Raw genomic sequence first — 19,532 nt, 5'->3', positions numbered from 1 at the left:
AGCCACTTGTGACTTATTAGACTTCTACTGCATATTGGTATATCAGATCAAAATTCTCCCAACTTCCTTGTACAAGATGTTGGCAAATTATTGGCCGCCAATCAGGAAAAACTTTGGAAATTGTCCCTTCAGTGGCCCTTTATCTCGTGCCTATGCTGAGCATTCCATAGTTTTCTCCATTCTAACCAGCTCCCAGTGTTTCCTTGTGTTTGTCGCGAACCACACAATGGCAGAAGGGGTAATGCTCCCTTGACAGTCTGGATTGTGCTGATAAAACTCCAAGGCCCAGAAAGTTCATTGCGAAGCGTCTGTTTCCCAGGGAGTTCTTTCCTATTGTCTCCGATCTGAGCTTTGGTTTATGATCTGGATGTGAACGGCAAAGCGTGAATGAGTTATGTTAAGGCGCATTGAAGTAGTTCGCAGCGCACACAACAGTGGGGGAGTTTAAGGAGCTTTTTGTACACCACATCAAAGGATTTCTCACCCTTAGCTAAAAAGAACTCTTTCGCATCCCATACAATTGATCATGTACAGATGTAGCAGAGCCGACTACGTTATTTACCTCTGGGATGTTATCAGACCGCGTTGTTAATGTGTTATAATGGTGATGTGTCTTAAAGTATTGCCTTAGGCTTAACTTGCCTGCAAAACCAAAGATAACAGATCACGGTATCAAAATGATTTCAGTCCTATTGATATAAAAGTTTGGTAGTTTAATTCTCAGTAAAAGAAACACAATAATATTCTTTGCAGATGTGTAGAATGGCTAACAACAATAAAAGGAAATGAGGTTAAACAGCAAGCTTTCCAGAATACTTGGGTCTCCTCTTCAGTCATGAAGAAGCACAAGTAGTCTCTAAAGCTTGCTGTTTAACATAATTTCTTTTATTATTATATGACCATTCAGTTGTAAGCTGGAAATCCAGGTAAACGTTATCTGCCATGTTTTTCCTTCCAGCTAATTCCAAAATGAAGGAGCCACTGTGATAGAAGTGTTTGAACAATACCGAAGTATTCAAAGGCTAGTACTGCCTTGTTCAGTTATTCCTTTCTATCTGAAACTCCTGGAGTTCTCCTCAGGTGGTCATGTGATCTCATTCTGACCCCCTGAGAATTACTTGGCATTATGGGGGACATTTACTAACAGGTCTACACCAGGATTTAGGCGTACAAAAGTAAAATTTTTGCTCAAGCCCAGTTTACACCACCAACTAGCTTCAATTATGACAGAAATGTATGTCTGCCTGATCGGGACATTTTCAGAAGTCGCATGACCCTGACAGGAAAGTACTGAATGCATAAAGAATAGAGATGAGCGTACCTACTCGTTTCGAGTAATTACTTGATCGAGCATCGCGATTTTCGAGCACTTCAGTACTCAGGTGAAAAGATTCGGGGGGCGCCGGGGGGCGGGAGGAGGCGTGGCGGCGCGGGGGGTAGCAGCGGGGAACAGGGGGGAGCTCTCTCTCTCTCCCTCTCCCCCCCACTCCCCGCTGCAACCCCCCACTCACCCACGGCGCCCCCCGAATCTTTTCGCCCGAGTACGGAAGTACTCGAAAATCGCGGTACTTGGGCGTGGCCAAGTAGGTTCGCTCATCTATATATATAAAATTGAATGTATGTCTGTCTGCGTGCGTGTCTGCGTGCGTGCGTGCGTGCGTGTCTGTTTGTCCTTTATGCGCTACTACACCATTCATCCGATCGCCATGAAACTTTGGGAAGTTGCTGAGTACACTCCTGGGAAGATTATAGGCATAGTACAAATATCCTACGATAAATGGCGCGCGAGCGTCGTCGAAAGTTACGCCCCCCCCCCCCCCACGTAGATCGAATAAGTAAGCCACCTGCTATTGTGATGTCATCACTGATGTCATCAACATCGGACGCCCTTGAACATGCCCCAACATGTTCTATAAAGCTGCATTGTGATGTCATTAAGGCTCTATTATGACACGTCAGCTTGGAACCACTAGAGCACGCCAGCCAATTACCATTGGAGTTGGAAGTGGGTAAACAAGTACTAGGATATCTTCCTAAGAAGCCACAGCAGCCGGATAAATTGTATGTTCCACCCAACGGCTATTTTATTCAGCCCGCAAGGGGGAAGCAGCGGCCTACAAAATCTAATTCTCTCATTTCCTGATGTCATAGATAGATAGACTGTATGCAATAACCCTGATAGATAGATAGATAGATAGACTGTATGCAATAACCCTGATAGATAGATAGATAAATAGATAGATAGATAGATAGATAGATAGATAGATAGATAGATAGATAGATAGACTGTATGCAATAACCCTGATAGATAGATAGATAGATAGATAGACTGTATGCAATGACACGTACAGCTTGAAACCATAAATACTAGAGCACGCCAGCCATTTACAGTCAGTCTCCATTGGAGTTGGAAGTGGGCAAACATGTACTAGGCCAGTGATGGCGAACCTTTTAGGGACCGAGTGCCCAAACTACAAATGTATCGCAAAGTGCCAACACGTCAGGGGGCGGGGCTTATCACAACATATGATTTTACCCCCGTCGTTCTAAAAAGGACAAGGCTGTTTCAGATTAGACCGGGTGCAGATTCTGACTGCTTTTTGGACGCGGAAATACTGCAGAATGTCCTCAGCGGAGATTTCTGTGGAAAATTCTGCAGCATTTCCGCATCTAAAAAGCAGTCAAAATCTGCACCCGGTCTATTCTGAAAGAGCCCTGCCCATTTCTGCCACATGTACACATACCCCAGCGGTAATAGTGACACCTTCACCCCAGCGATAATAGTGACATCCCACAGCAGTAATAATAGTGACACTCCCCCCATTAGTAATAAGAGTGACATACCCCAGCGGTCCCCCAGCAGTAATAATGCCCGCTCCCCCCCCCCCCAGCGGTTCCCCCAGCAGTCATAATACCCCCCCCCAGTGGTCCACCAGCAGTCACAATGCCACCCCCAGCTGTCCGCCAGCAATAATAATGCCCCCCTCCCCCCAAGCGGTTCCCCCAGCAGTCATAATGGCTCCCCCCCAGCGGTTCTCCTGGCAGTCATCATGCCCCCCTTCCCCCACAGAGATTTTCTTGGCAGTCACCATGCCCCCCCTCCCCCCAACGATTCTCCCAGCAGTCATGCCTCCGCTCCCCCACCAGCGATTCTCCCAGCAGTCAGAATGTCTCCCCCCCCCAGCGATTCTCCCAGCAGTCAGAATGTCTCCCATCCCCCCCCCCAGCGATTCTCCCAGCAGTCAGAATGTCTCCCATCCCCCCCAGCGATTATCCCAGCAGTCAGAATGTCTCCCACCCCCCCCCCCCCAGCAATTCTCCCAGCAGTAAGAATGTCTCCCCCTCCCCCCCCAGCAATTCTCCCAGCAGTAAGAATGTCTCCCCCCCCCAGCGATTCTCACACAACGGCTATTTTATTCAGCCTGGAAGGGGGAAGCAGCGGCCTACAAAACCTCAGTGGTCGCTGCTGCCGTCATCTAGATATATAAAAACGAAGTATGTATGTATGTCTGTCTTCGCAGCAACGCGCAGGTAGGTAGGTTCAGTTCTTGGAGGTTGGGGAATGCTTATGGGCAAGGCCTTATGTCTCATCCCAACTTAATTCTCTCACTTCCCAATGTCATAGAAACTTGAAATTTGGCACGAGCATTGATTATGTCATAAATAGGAAAAGTTAATGGGTCCCAACTCGATTATTCAATTCAAAGCGCCAAAGAATTAGCGTTCAAATTTTACGTACGGAATCTAATTCTCTCATTTCCTGATGTCATAGATAGATAGATAGACTGTATGCAATAACCCTGATAGATAGATAGATAGATAGATAGATAGATAGATAGATAGATAGATAGATAGATAGATAGACTGTATGCAATAACCCTGATAGATAGATAGATAGATAGATAGATAGATAGACTGTATGCAATGACACGTACAGCTTGAAACCATAAATACTAGAGCACGCCAGCCATTTACAGTCAGTCTCCATTGGAGTTGGAAGTGGGCAAACATGTACTAGGCTATCTTCCCAAGAAGCCACAGCAGCCGGATAAATTGGATGTTCCACACAACGGCTATTTTATTCAGCCTGCAAGGGGGAAGCAGCGGCCTACAAAACCTCAGTGGTCGCTGCTGCCGTCATCTAGATATATAAAAACGAATGTATGTATGTATGTCTGTCTTCGCAGCAACGCGCGACGGGTACGCTAGTCTCTAATAAAGAAGTATGCCCCATTGAAAGCAATGGAAGAACTCCCTGATTCTCTGCAGTGGCTGTCACTTGGAATCCTTTCAGCCCTGTGGGGAATCCCTTCAGATGCGGTGGGGAATCCCTTTAGATGCGGTGGGGAAATCCCTTCACTCGTGGCGGAGGTGAAGGGATTTACCACAGGGGTAAAGGGATTCAAGGCTGTTTTAACATGAAAATGCCTCCCATCCAGGGGTGTCATATGGATTGTGAGAGCAATATCGGGCCGTGAATAATGGCCTGGTACGACCCTTGCCATTGTGAAGCAGCCCTAAGTAGGGTGATATAAATTGTCAGAATGTTGTTTCCAACTCTGGTGCCCAATATGATACAAATAGTATAGCCAAGCACTGGATATGGGCCAAGGCATGCTTCACATGAATTTACAGTTTGGAGCCCTATGGCTAATTCTGCAATCTGTATCCACAGTAGTTTGCTATAACGACACATTACCATACAATAGCCTTTAATTATGTTTTCCAATTAACTGCAGTTTTAGGCTGACAGCACTTGGCTGAACATAGAGGAAAGCATCTTCAAAGAGGAAATGTGCCCCATACTTGACCTAGTTCACCTGTAATACGCCCTGTTCTCTTGTGGCGAGCTACAGGCTATGAGAGTTAATGGAATCTGTATGAATCTCCCTTTTACTTTTCCAGACAATATCAACATGAAAATAATGTTCATACACACTTATGTATTTCACTGATCCTGTCCAGAACCCCCTCTTATATGGAGAGGTGGCTACTTATATGCAGTCACTCTCCATTACAGTGAATGCAACATATGAGTGAGTGGTCAGACTTGAACCAATCAGTTTTGTACTGTTTGCCATATCCAGTCAATATATCAGGATTGCTATGGATGAAAAAACATTTACCTGCATCCCAGTTAAATAACGCACAATATTTAACTTCCTTCAGTTTCAGAGGTTTGTGCTCCACAGCTGCTCCTCCTACTGTAAATGAGAATTCCAATTCTACCCATTCCATCATGTCCGACTCTTGGATACTCTGTAGGGTAGTCTTCTCCATGCTTCTCTATTTTCTATGGCTGCTTTAAATTGCCTGATGTCCATTCCTGTGTCCTTCTTGATGGTGTCCAGCCAACATGGCTTTTGTCTTGAGTTTCCTTTTACCACCGACTATTCCAGATAGCATCTCCTTCTCCATCGAATTCGCACTCATCATATGTCCAAAGTAAGTCAGTCTCTGCCTGGTGATCTAGCCTTCCAAAGACACTTCTAGGTTGATATGGTCTAGGCCAGCTTTGTTGGTGATGCTAGCTTTCCAGAGGATTTGTAAACATTTTCTCCAACACCACAGCTCGAAAGTTTCAATTTTTCTTCTGTCTGCTATCCTCAATGTCCATGACTCACAGCCGTATGTTGTAATCAGGAAGATGATGGCTGTGATTAACCTTTGTTTGATGGTGACTGAGACATCCTTGCACTTCCATATTGGGTCAATGCTCACCAGGGCCATATGCTTTAACTCAACTGTCAAGCTGCCACTATGATTCAATGAGGGACCCAAGGAGTACAAAGCTATTAACCAATTAAGCCCTATTTACACGCAAAGGTTATCACTCAAAATTCGTTCAAACTATGGCTTTTAAGCATTAATCATTGCATGTAAATGCATCCATCTTTCACTCTTCAGCTGACCGATCATTTTTAGGTGAGCATAAAATCCATTGTTCAGCCGGAGAGAGATAGCAGGGACCACGTGCTATGTTCTCCATGGGATCAGCTGATTACATTGTATTCAGCTGACAGCCCGCAGTAGCCCATGCAAATGCAATGCAGCTGAGTGCAAAGTCCAGACCACATGCTGGGATTTGTAAACAGCTGCTGGAGCCTCATTTGCATGCAAATGAAGCTGATAAAGTACTAAAGGACATTAGTGCCCATTGGTACTTTATGCAAAACGGTCACTAAAACTGTCAATTTTTCAGTCATTTGAAAGATTGTCTTTGCGTGTAAATGAGCCTTAAGATGTCCTCCTTTATGTAGACTTAGATTTTCGCTGATTGGATCTTTCATGCAGATCTAAAAATCATCATTCATCTGCTTCAAATTCTTTCATGTAAAGAGGCGCTATAACGATTTTCTGAATAGAAGGAAATGGCAGAAGGGTTGACTAGAGTCATGATCCAATGAACAATCAAATCTACCCAATTATAATTACGTGTACACGTATGCCAAGCAACGGATATACAATCACTACTTTTCCGTTGCTCGCATGTTCTTGCAATGTAAAAGGTTGCTTACACTGTAAACCGCTGCTTGTAATAGTAACCCGCTAGTCAACATTCTTGCTGTTAAATTCTTTTGCTGGAGTTTTACTGTAGTCTGAAAAAAGAACTAACTCCTCCTAATATATGGTATTTGTCTTGTGATACTTATCTATAGAACATAAGGGTCTGAAAAAACAAGTCTATGGTAACCCATATACACTATTACAGTCATAACCTGGTGAATCAGCCAATGATTGTAATCATTCTGGAAGTCACATTCTGTCAAGTCAGCACAACCCTGCTCCAAATTTCCACTGATGGAATGAATTGTGCATATCCTGTGCCGTTCTCCAGAAGAATCAAGAATTCTTTCCAACTTAGAGAACCTCTTGTCGATACAATATAACAGCACAAAGTCTGCGCTGACCGGTAACCAAGCAGTAAGCTGCGCTGCAGACACAAGATACGTATTTGGTTTTCCTTTTAGTTTTTGAATTTCTATCCGATAGTTGCATTCAGCTGCCAAGAAACACTTGAAGTTGCCCTGGAATGTGTATTTTATTTTAGAACAAGAGAATTGTACAACGTCTTGAAATGTGATGGCCTCTGGGTATACATCATTACACTTGGCCATTTTCCTTTGCTTCGAACACTCAACTCAGTTTTGTCAATTCTGTACCCCAAAAAGTTGTAATGTCCTTCACCGGGATTATCTCCTCATAGGCAACCTTTTTAATCCTAGAGAGGCTGTACAAAGAAGCTGACACTTGAGACCCCCTGATTTTGCTGGTTGACGCCACGACCAGCTACACATTTATGGGGCCTCGTGTGGCGCAGAGTTTTAAGGCAGCAGTATGCAGATCATCGGGGGGGGGGGGGACACAGACACCGGCTGCGAGGTGAGCATATACCCCCCACCCCCCAAAGATAAGACACTGTGCCTCTTTGGGGGCAAAATTTAATACAAGACAGTGTCTTATTTTGGGGGAAACACTGTATCTATCTCACATCTATCTTACTATCTCTCTCACTATCTCATTTCTATCTTCCCCGTTTCTCTGAAAAAAAGACCTACCCTGAAAATAAGCCCTACACAGATTTTTTGGGATATTTGGGAAGGCTTGAACTATAAGCCATACGCCAAAAATAAGTGCTAGTTGCATTACATTAAAAAGAAAAAAGGGAATACATTTCCTAGCAGGTTCGGTAGAGGTCCCTCATGCTGCTTCGGCGTGCTTCTTGCAGTCCTCGACTGCCCACAATCAATGCCATGGCTCAGCCAATTCATAAATCTCACCCCTGCAACGCGATGACTGTGATTGGTTCTTTGACCCCTGCTCAGCCAATCAATGCAGCGGTCCAAGAACCAATCACAGCCGTTGCATTGGTTCATTGAGCACTGCAATGATTGGTTCTCAAGCGTGCTCAGCCAATCAGAGACATTGCTTCCTGGAGGCGGGATTTATGAATCCCGTAACCAGGAAGTGATCTTCTGTTGGTGCCCGAAGGACTGCAAGAAGGGCGTCGGAGCTCTGGAGAGCAGCAGGAGGAACATGGACCGAGCCTGCTAGGTTAGTATAATAAGACATCCCCCGAAAATAAGATCTGTTGCCTCTTTTGGAGCAAAAATTAATATTAGACGGGGTCTTATTTTCGGGGAAACACGGTATCTATCTATCAACATCGGAATTCTCTTCTGCATACTGAAATATACATCTACGGAAGAGAACTCCGATGTCGGACCTCTCGTCTGCTTAGTCTTAGAAACATGTGTCGGACCTCGCAGACACGGGAGCTATATAGGGAAACCTCAATGTTCGAGAAGGTCCAACACTGCATTGGAAAGGGTTAAAAGGACATGTGATGGAATACCGCTATAATATGCCACTGCTTCATGCTCAGTGGAGCTTCAGCCTCTGGGACCCGCTTCATTCTAAGGAAACGGGGGCTGACCTGCCAGTCAGACCACAACATATTTCGAAGCAATAGGATTTTCAATTTTTTGAAAATGCTGCATCTTTGGGTGCCGGATTAAGAAACATTCTGTAATAGCAGTTATAGCAGGTAAATGAAATTTATGTAAAAGCGGTAAAAAATGTAGTGTCTACAAATTCCACAGTTCTATGTTGGTTAACAAGAACCAGATTATCAGCTTGGATTATGAAATACCAAATTAAAGGGATTGTGTTGTAACTTTTTTTTTATAAATGATCTATTTCTACTGCATTTCTTTCAATGTGGGAAAGTAATATCTTGTCTCATGTGCTCAGAGACATCGCAATAATCTCATGACTATATACTGATAAGTAAGATCTTTCCTTCGGCATAAACTCCTATAGCATTCTTATTTGGCTTCCTCTTATACAGTGGAGGTTTCCTGAGGCCCCTTTCTTTCCTCCGTCATGCCATAGATACAAGTTGGTCTATTGTACACCATGCACCAAACGTATTGTCTGCTACTAACCCCATATATATGTTCCCGTATTCCTCAGTTTAATGTTCCTATTATATTAAATGGGAAGTATTGCAAAAAAACAAATCTGGTGTCCGTTGCAACACGAACAATATTTTGCCGGGAACCCGGGACGACCATTTTCTCAACTATTTCCTGAGTTTCCATAAAGACATAAATCCTATCAGACTCTCTGCTTATGGAATAAAGACAGGAAAGACTAATTGTATCATGGCAAGAACTATTAGTTTTCGAGTGCAAATATTACTTTCCGTTTTGTCTTGATTATATAAGGAACAGGATTATACATTGTTTGAGCTGTTTTTCTTAAAGTACACTTAATAAGGAACTGGAAACACTGAAGCACCTTTTGTCCGCTGTCTGTATGGAAGAAAATGTTTAATTTGGCGCAAATCGTTCCAATTATTTCAAAATGGTGCCAACTACATAAAACACTGATTCCACTCACGACATAATAGACACAATTATCCCATCTCACTGCATTTGTATGTGAACACCTAAAAAGTCACAAGCCAAAAATAACCCCCTTGTAGAGTTAATTAGCCACTCCTTTTTTTTTTTAACTCTGTTAATTGTTTTAGAACAAGACTGGGGATGTCCTACATACTCTGTAAAATCTCATTAGAGTTTACAATCTGCCTATTTAAGTTGGTGATTTGATGGCGGATTACTTGTAAAGGACCCTTGACGTGGGTAGCGAGCTTACCAAATTTGGCCAAACTACTAATGCCTTGAATTTATCTGTATTCATCATTGTTTTTGCAGTAAGCTATCTGACTCTAGATGTTGGGGAAGCCCTGGATATCTGTCCAGTGTGGTTCACTTTGAGGTACAGGGCAACCTACCGGACTGAATTGTATGTCACATCATTAATAGGTTATAAGCCTGCATGGTGCACTACACTTATCAGTGGAACTTGGCACCCTTTGTATACCTTATCTATGTGCAAGTATAATACTAAGCAGTCACTCCCCCCATTTTGTGGTAGGTATAAGTGGTTGTTCATCAGTATCTTGCATTCTTGGGTAATGCTCCTCCGCATAGCAATCCACCTTTCTGTATTCTGCTGGGCAGTGGGGTTTGTACTTGCTCTTGAGCATCTTTGTATTAGTATACAGGTAAATATGGCTACTGCATGTCGCCACCCCATTCATTTCAATGACAGAGCCGTAGATTGCCAAATGCAAGTGCTCAGCATCGTTCAGCACTGCCATTCAAATGAATGGAACAATGATGTGAATGCGCATACCTCACTCTATTCATGCGGAGATCTTTGGGACCCCTGTTCATACCCCATCGACCATAAAGTTATCCCCTGTGAATAGGGGATAACTTTAGATTTGGGTACATCCCCTTTAATAGAACACTGCGATTCTGTAGACCAGGCTGTTGTGACAGTAAGTTGACCTTTCTGATGTAGCTTAAAAAGGGAAATACGGTAAAAATGTTTGTTACTGAACTGGCAAAAATAATGTAAATGTAAGCGCCAGCTTCCCAAAATTAAAAGTAAGCACTTTTCTCCTTTATACAAAAATAATAAAATTTAGGGAAAAAAAGCAAAATTAAGCAAAGCTCCTCCCCTTCCAGTGCTGCCACACATTTATCATACATTTGGGATAACAAGCACATACAAATACATGCAGGATTTCCAAATAAAGGGTATGTCTTTAATGAACAACTGTTTGGCTTTATACTCCTTGCGGGTATTTTTTGTGCTCCTATTCAGGATAACCTAGATGTCCTATCAGAATGCCACAATCCTACATGCACAACGGAAACTTCCCAAACCACAAAAAATAGTCCTTCTTCTCCATTTATGCACTTACTGCCTCCTTATCTGCTCTTAGACTTGAAAGAAGCCTGTCCAATGCCTTAAGGCTTCACATCTGCGCTACAGATTCCATTTTCCTGCCCTCCTGGATGGATGAATGAATTTGTCCCATAGCAGAACTAAACTGAGCTCAACGGACCCCGTTGACTATAATGCCCTCCGCTCGGTTCCTGCACCTGTCTAGTATTATTGCCAGACCAAAAAAATCCTGCATGCATGACCTTCTAGTCTAGCATTACATGCCGAGTCTGAACGGAGCCCCAGCTGCCCTGGCTGTGTCACTTATGTCCATCTCTACAGGGTTGGGGTTTTTAAAAACTCACATTTGCAAGTATTTACCGCGCAGCTAGAAATGAGTCAGACATTCATATATGGGAGCTCCCTGGCCCGACTCTCCATCCCCTGATTAAACAGTCTCATTAATGCTATGGGGCTTGCAGCATATGTTATCCACACTAATTTTGGTATATGAGCTCTGGTATGGACAGTCCATCAGGACTACATATGATTCATAGTCCTGAATGTGACCTATTACAACATAGATTATAGAAAAATGTTCCGCTATCTCAGCATCCGGCAAACGATAGTTTTGCTATTGTCATTAAAAAAAATTGCTAACTTTAAAAGAAAAAGAAAACTGCTCAACAATAAAGTCAAATGCATAAAAACTGAGACATTTCTGAGTCACCAGTGTAAAAGATAAAGTGTAAGACCATCAATGACCACAGAAAGTGCAGTAAGGCTGCTTTGGCACCTGTGTAGGATTCTCCATTCGCAGGTTCTATCGCAAATCCGGCACCAAATACTGGAAAAAAAAGCGCAGCGTGCCAGACTTTTTCAACCGGGAAAATGCTGAGCGGACTCCGATATAGTCAATGGGGTTCATTCAGTTCCATCATAAGACGGCCAGGGGATTCCCCTTTCCTGTTCCCTTAATGGAGCAGAAAAGCGGAATCCTGAACGCAGATGTGAAAGCAGACTACTGTTTACACGAGGCGGCGATGTCCCGCACAGCTGACTCTTCACGTCATATTTTCTCAAGAAAAAAGTCTAGAACTAACTACTGTTATTCCTGTTATGCAGTTGTGTGGTTTCATTTCCTAATTCCATTCTGTACATTAAGGGGGAAGTGTCATCCGAAGACGAACTGTTGTAGAAATCAGGCTCTTATGTTGAATGTACTTTTAAAGAAAACTATTAATGTTGCTCGTCATGATCGGCCTGGCGATAAAATCCACCCAATTTCCTCCAAATCGGATTGATGAGTCCGGCTCCAGTATTGATGAAAATTTGCTGGAAAATTGACTTTCCCATTATGTCAGCTACAGAGGTCGGTGTGCTACCGCTCAGCAGCCTTGATGATGCCACCGAATGTGACCTCCACCTTACATATGTGCAGCACATGACCCAACCAGATATAACATAGGCACTGTGTTATCAGTAGACACTTTAAAGCCCAACACAGGACAGAGAGGCTGCAAGCTAGTGTGGGGAACATTGAAGCTACATCAAGTTGATGTGTCTATAGAAAACATGCTCTATAGAAATCTCTATATAGATAGTCTGCAGAGAATATATTGCTGCTGGTGTGAAAAGCTGTATACAGCAGAGGTATTGGAGGGACCAGAGAAGCTGCATGAAGGGTATATGTCTATACCACACATGCTGTGGGATTTGGGAGAAAGAGTCTGCAGAGCATATATTTCTGCTGCTGTCACTGTATATAGCAGCAGAGAGGCAAAGTACATGGTATCGCAGGCACCATAGAACTTTATAAGCCTATAGAAAACATGTTCAGAACTGTAGGAGAGATGCTCTGCAGAGTGTATATTTCTGCTGATGTCACCATATATAGCAGCAGAGAGACAAACTACACCATTGTGTGGGGAATACTGCAGTTCTCTATTTGTGGCCTTACTGATTTTTCAAAGTCACAAGTCTGGCCAATAGAAATATACCTGCAAACGTTATGCAAGGGGCAGGGGGGGAACATGTCAGTAGTCATGATAGTAGAGGCCGGCCCAAGTGGGCACTTCAAGAAGCTCCACTGAAGCAATGGCTTCACGTTCTGCAGGAGGCGAGGCAAGCCCGCTGCCATTCCTTAGAAGTGGTTCAGTCCATGTGTTACATCTGCAGCAGGCAGAACAGGTCGTAGAGTGAATGACACAGCATGCCTCAACTACCACCACTGCCTCTTCCTTTGTAGGCACACAGTCAGTCTACACCAGTTGGCTATGAGCCTCCCCTATACTTCACCCCTTGCCAAATCCCCCACACCCTCCGAAGAAGTCCTCCTGGATCCGTCTGAAGTAAGAGATGTACACCTCTTACTAAATTCAGCATTTCTCTCACCAGTTGGTGCACCAGAACATAGATACGCACTATAATTTCTGCATACTTTATAGTTACTTTCTTGGCCTGTGGGAGTCTATACCACATTTATAAGGCCCCACTTACTTTAGGAAATTGGCTACAAAGCATCTAAATATCAAAGTTACAAATTCGACTTGCGTAAAAATTTGCACTTTACTTTTGCGCCAGAAAAAAAATTGCCGTAAGTCATTCCATAAACGACCCCCCACGGATTCTGTATTTTTCTGAGCCAACTACAGGCCTGGCCAAGGATCTTGAGTCAAAATGTTATCACTGCGTTTACGGTCTATGAAAATCAAATCTAACTTCTAAAGCTAATTTCTGCTATCTACCTCATACTTTCACTGTTTTTGTTTGTTTTCGGGCTTTTTGCATAAACTTTAATCATTCGTAATGTTCTACAGCCAAAAAATGTCATTCGGCCTCCAACACTCCTTGGAAATCATCAAACATCAGTACAGGTGTCTCTTGTAAAGAGTGGAGCCGGGATTTATTAGCCCCTCATCCCTCCAAGGTGGAGTCATTCAAAAAGAATGTCAACATTTACTTTATGGATGAGCTATCTTTATGAGATAATGATGTGTCATAGTCCAAACCATTAAAGGGGTTATCCAGAGAGCCGAAACACATTTTAATAATGTCAGAACACCCAGCTCACTAATATATGTTTATCATCCAGAACCCCCCGTTGTGTGTCTGCGACCCTCCACCACATGACACAGGAAGTTGTGAAGTTACTTTTTGTGGTGACACAACAGGATCCCGGACCACATGCCTGACGGTTGCATCTCTCTGTGAATTAGTACAGACAGCTCACAGCCCCAAATACACTAGGGCAGTGGTGGCGAACTTATGGCACGCGTGCCAGAGGCGGCACGCAGAGCCCTCCCTGCTGGCACGCAGAGCCGTCGGTCGCTCACCACGATAGTGAATACCAGCAGGGATGCCGCAGCTCCCCTGCAGGTACTCACTTAGTGCTGCTAATGGCACTGATCCCGGCGCACACTGTAACATCAGTGTGCAGCCGGGATCCTCCTCCCCCCTCCCCTAACATCTCCTCTTGGGTTCTGTGAGAGCAGAAGAGGAGGCATTCGGCAGTACACTGACGTCACAGTGTGCACCTGGGATCTGCACTGCTACCGTTTCCCTGAAAATAAGACATACCCTGAAAATAAGACATAGCATGATTTTCCAGAATTTTTGAGGATGCAAAAAGATTTTTCAGGCTTTTTGAGGATGCTTTAAATATAAGCCCTACTCCAAAATTAAGCCCTGCTAACAGTTAATTTAAAAAGTCAATTTAAATAGTGTCCAGGCAGCTATACATGTAAAAAAGTTAAACCTTTTAAAACAAAAATTAATATAAGACACTGTCTTATTTTTGGGAAAACACGGTAGCAGCCCCAAGCAAAGCAGCAGCGGCGCTTCCACGATGAGGAAGGAGTAAGTACCTTATGTGGGTCATAGGGGGGCACCATTACTACTGTGGGATGTCACTATTACTAGTGGGGGCCGCCGTGGGATGTCACTATTACTAGTGGGGGCCGCCGTGGGATGTCACTATTACTAGTGGGGGCCGCCGTGGGATGTCACTATTACTAGTGGGGGCCGCCGTGCGATGTCCCTAATACCAGGGAAACAGCCCCGTCCTTTTTATAGCGACTGAGGTAAAATCATGCGTCATGATAAGCCCCGCTCCCTGACGTGTTGGCACTTTGTGATAAATAAGTGAGTTTTGGGTTGCAGTTTGGGCACTCGGTCTCTTAAAGGTTTGCCATCACTGCACTAGGGGGTCTTACAAGACCAACAACACTTTGTTCTATTAGCTAACTTAAAGTTTTTGCCAAACTTTTTTCTTTTTCCATAAGATTCCCACACCCTTAAGTTAGAATCCACAATTACATTTCTTTGTGGCCCATCTAATGTAACATCGACTGTACTTCCTGCTGGCTCAGTGAGCAAGAGCGCCTGTGAATCTATCAGATCCATCTTATAAAAGCATCAGTGTTTATTTGTCTTATAGTAGAGTGCCATTACATAGTAGAAAATGTAACTTACATCCAGAGGTGCCACGTTGGTCTTGTATGGATCACCACTGTGCTTTCTGGTAACTTCTAAAGCTCTCGCCCTGAAACATAAAAGCGGTAAAGAATCAATTTTCTATATTCATCTACTTGCATCACAATATATGTTTCATAGTGAAATCCTGTTATATTAATATGCCAGCTGGCTCTCATGCTATTGGTCAAGTGGAGTACAAAAATCGTAACAAGCAATGTAAGTTTTTTCTTTCTAGTATTCAGAGTAGCGAGTTTACAACACAACTGTGTGATAAGAGAAAACAGCTGGAAGATACAGCGCTGTGTCATCTCTCTGGCTTTCTGTAAGAAAAGAAGAAACTATTTGGCTTAAATCAAGCAGTCCTGTTTTATGTTAAAAAGCCAACAGAATACGAAGAAGAAAACAAATCACAAACAAATCAACTGGATCTCCTGATTCTGCAATAAACAAGCATTGATTCAGTAAAGATACACGCAAATGCCAAAAGTCATGGGATGGTGTAAATTGATTATGAACTAGCATTACCTCAGGTGATGGCTTGTAAATGCCCACACTTGTATAAGTTGTAAAGCATTCTCTTGTAATAATGAAAGCTGTGCCTGCAATTACCAGCGTTGGCCACTAAACAGGTATTGGCGTGTTCTGATTCTGCTCTGTACCTCGTGTGTTTTGCCATTGACAGTGGGCAACCAAACAGATGATCGGTTGGGGTCGACCCCAGCCAATCAGCCATTCATGACCTATCGTGAGGATAGACTTACTTAGATTTAGGTCCCCTCACACCTTTCGGTGCATCGGTTGACAAAAAAAGGCCAAAGTTGGCCATCAAAAGCAACCTTTCTGGCCTCATCCTATGAAAGTTCGACAGAACACAAGTTCTCTATAAATGTATGTCGCCAGGTAATCTTTTGCCTTCCCCACTGCCGCATTCCATTTTTTGGATTCCATGAGATAGCCATTCTTGTCAGTCTTGTCTCAGGGAGGCGTAGAATGTGTCTGCTATTGCCCGTCCCATGCCAGGATGAGAATAGAGAAGGGTTGGGCATGGGGTCAAGGAGCAGCAATGAGCAAAGTTTTATGATGGTGAAAGACCAAAGTCGCCAAACAACTGCTTGTTGATTGAGATATAGTGCCCCCTAGGTCATCAATAAAAATAGCCTGGAAACCCCCCACCTTTTCCTATCCAATGAAATTTTCAGACCTGCCCATTCAAATTTTTTGCCAAAAATGTTGACGCATGTTTTTGAATATAAAGAACAAATACAATAAGAAAGAAAAATTCCATATTTTGTTGTATAATGAAAAATCTTGAAAAATTTTTTAAAAAAGGACTGGAATTGAGTTTTTACAATGGCAAGGACCACGGGGCATAGGATAGCTTTAAATGCCAGTATAGAGTCATTTAAACTCATGCTCATGTCCCACTTCTTCATTTCTTACCCTTTACTATGACAGTAGCATATTTCCCAGCTCTGTAAAGCAGCCCTGACGACAGTTTCTGTCCCCTGTGGGACCCGACATGTAACTTCCTTGTTTAAACCACAAGATTCTCTTTAACACCAACTATATAGGAAGCCAATCAGCCTGAGGCTCCTCGCACATGTTAGTATAATGGATCTGTGCAGAAGCCTTATATTAGCTTCAGATACAGAATTCAATCCCATCCTGTGCATTCAGGAAAATCTTCACGGGATTCGTATGAAATCCCACATAAATGAAACCTGCGAATGCCTCCATAGGAAGGTACAGAGGAGACCCTATGCTCAAGAACGGAAGCCCTACTGCAGTACAGTAATGTGGCCTTCTAGATGAAGCCGAAAGCTATACTCAAAGTCATTGTTAAAATAATAATGATAGCAATAGTCAAAACTTTATATAGAAGATTGAATGGTCCCCAAAGGCTAAAGGAAGCATCAGTTGACGCAAAACGTCCGTCATTTGCTTGCACTGCGGCCTTCCAGGTGTACCTCCACTTATGTGAAACTAGCTGATATACCCGGCTTCGCCCGAGTTAATTTGGTACTGGTGTTTATCTGGTGTTCACACGGAAAATCTTATGAAGTCGTGGTTACTTTAGAGATACTGAGGAAAAAGATATGTTCACTATTTTGCATGGTTCTTTGCGTTACCCAGGAAACAAACATGCGACATTCCCTTTATATAAAATGACATCAGGAAGTGAATTAGATTACGTACGTAAAATTTGGACGCTAATTCTTTTGCGCATAGAATTGAATAATCGAGTTGGGACCCATTAACTTTTCCTATTTATGAAACAATCAATGCTTGTGCCAAATTTTAAGTTTCTATGACACCGGGAAGTGAGGGAATTAGATTACGTACGTAAAATTTGGACGCTAATTATTTTGCGCTTAGAATTGAATAATCGAGTTGGAACCCATTAACTTTTCCTATTTTGGACATAATCTATGCTTGTGCCAAATTTCATGTTTCTACGACATCGGGAAGTTGGAGAATTAGTGGCGAGTCAGTCAGTGAGTCAGTCAGTGAGTCAGTCAGTCACTCAGTGAGGGCTTTCGTCTATATATATATATATATGTATAAGATGCTGCATTTTTAAAGCGCTTTTGGTGAGTGCCGCCTCATGCCATCTTAAAAAAAGTTTTCGCCTTTAGGGCACATGTCTACGACCGCGTGTTCACCATGTATTATGCGTGCGTTGCATCAATGTGTGATACACAGTGAATGGAGCCAATGTAAGTGAATGGACTTTCATCGATCCATGCATATGTGTATGTAGACACTGCATATCAATACGCAGGAGAAATACATGGCAGCATGCTCTATTTCTCTGCATACCACGCAGCATGAGCCTTATGTATTTTTATAGGCAGCGTATGATACGCTGTACATACACAATACAGAATATTTTAAGAAGTCATACTGTGCATGTCCGTGTGCATGTCATACGCCGGCATACGCAGTGTCATACGCAACCATATACAATCTCTGCCAGCAAAGTATGCCTGCAAATTGGGTAAAATACTGCAGGGAGACCCACAGCATTTTATGCATATGCCCATGGGCATGAGCCCTTACCATTCTGGCTGAGCACCACTAGTCACTACAAAAAAGCCGCGGTCTATTATACTGACATCCATTAAAGGAAGTGCCGTCTGCTCTTTGCATTTCAATAAAAGTAGTGGTACTTACCTGTCCTCACCCCTGTAGATTCAGTGCTGAAGCCCGCGTCCTTCCAGTCTTAGTTTTGAAGCGGCTACTACTGACTGCTGTAGCCAATCAGAGGCCACAGCAGTCAGGTGTCATTCTCCTGTCATCATGGTTCCAGCATTGAGCGGTGACGCCAAGAGAATGTCACATGACCCCTGCGGCCTTTGATTGGCTGCAGTGGTTAAGTCGTAGCCATTCCAAAGCTAAAAACCTTTTTACAAGTATGATGTTGGTCCAGTTTTCTCAGACCATTACCACCCTCGCCCACGTAAATACGGCCTTGGCTTTGTCTTGACCGATCATGCATGCTTCTTCTCTGGAGTAGATGATTGGCGGCCTCCAGGGTCACATCGGACCTCTACTGCCTAATGTTTTTATGCATTCCAAAATTGTAGAAATGAAGATGTTTCCATGAGCTACATGTCCACAGTAGCCACAATACCCACCCGCTTAATTCAGCATGATGCAAGTATTGATTATGTAATCCTTATAACCAAGGTGCGAAGAAAGATAAAAGCCTGCAAAGGGAAGTGTGGAGAGCCAGCCTATTGTTCAGATGTCCCATCCATCAAGTGCGGAATCCTTTGTAGGAAAATGGCAGCGTATCAAAGAGATTCCAAACTGGTGCCATAGAAATTGTTGTTTTTCTCGGGTATCAAATGAAGGTGATATAAAGTTAGGTGGCATTTGATGAAATAATATTTATTGGAAGTCACTGTGCAAAAAACAAGCTAATGAAAGGAAAAAGTAGAAAGAAAAGTAGCTATGCCTTCAAAGGGAATTCGAGGATGTTACAGTGATGGCCTAGGACATTTCTGATCCCATGCCCCTCCATCTGCTGCCATGCTATGGACGGCAGAACCACCTGGAAGCTAGACATAACTTCACCAACCTAGAAGATGGCGAATTTATGATGGAACGTGTAGACAGAAGTTTCAACTGAGCCTAAACTGTCGGAGTTGGAGTTGGAGTTCTGGCAGCCACCCATGTCATACATGGTTGTCATGGGTTGGAAAAGGGTTAAATGGGATCCGAAAATGCAATAGGATAGATTTACTTGCCATAGATTGCTGTAGAGATGTAGAGGCAACACTTCCAAGAATGTAATTACCTGTAGA

General features: G+C 43.3%; 1 protein-coding gene across 1 annotated transcript in view; it reads right to left on the bottom strand.

The window, feature by feature from the left end:
- The window catches only part of LPAR1 (lysophosphatidic acid receptor 1), a 120,986-nt gene that overhangs the window by 74,282 nt on the left and 27,172 nt on the right, over positions 1-19,532 (bottom strand). Inside the window, exon 2 of the mRNA XM_066604380.1 lies at positions 15,220-15,289. The gene's annotated coding sequence lies outside the window, so the exon portion shown is untranslated. The remainder of the gene's footprint in view (positions 1-15,219; positions 15,290-19,532) is intronic.

Source organism: Eleutherodactylus coqui, chromosome 5, assembly GCF_035609145.1.
Source record: "Eleutherodactylus coqui strain aEleCoq1 chromosome 5, aEleCoq1.hap1, whole genome shotgun sequence".
NCBI classification, from domain to species: domain Eukaryota; kingdom Metazoa; phylum Chordata; class Amphibia; order Anura; family Eleutherodactylidae; genus Eleutherodactylus; species Eleutherodactylus coqui.
This window is presented reverse-complemented; position numbering and strand designations above follow the sequence as displayed.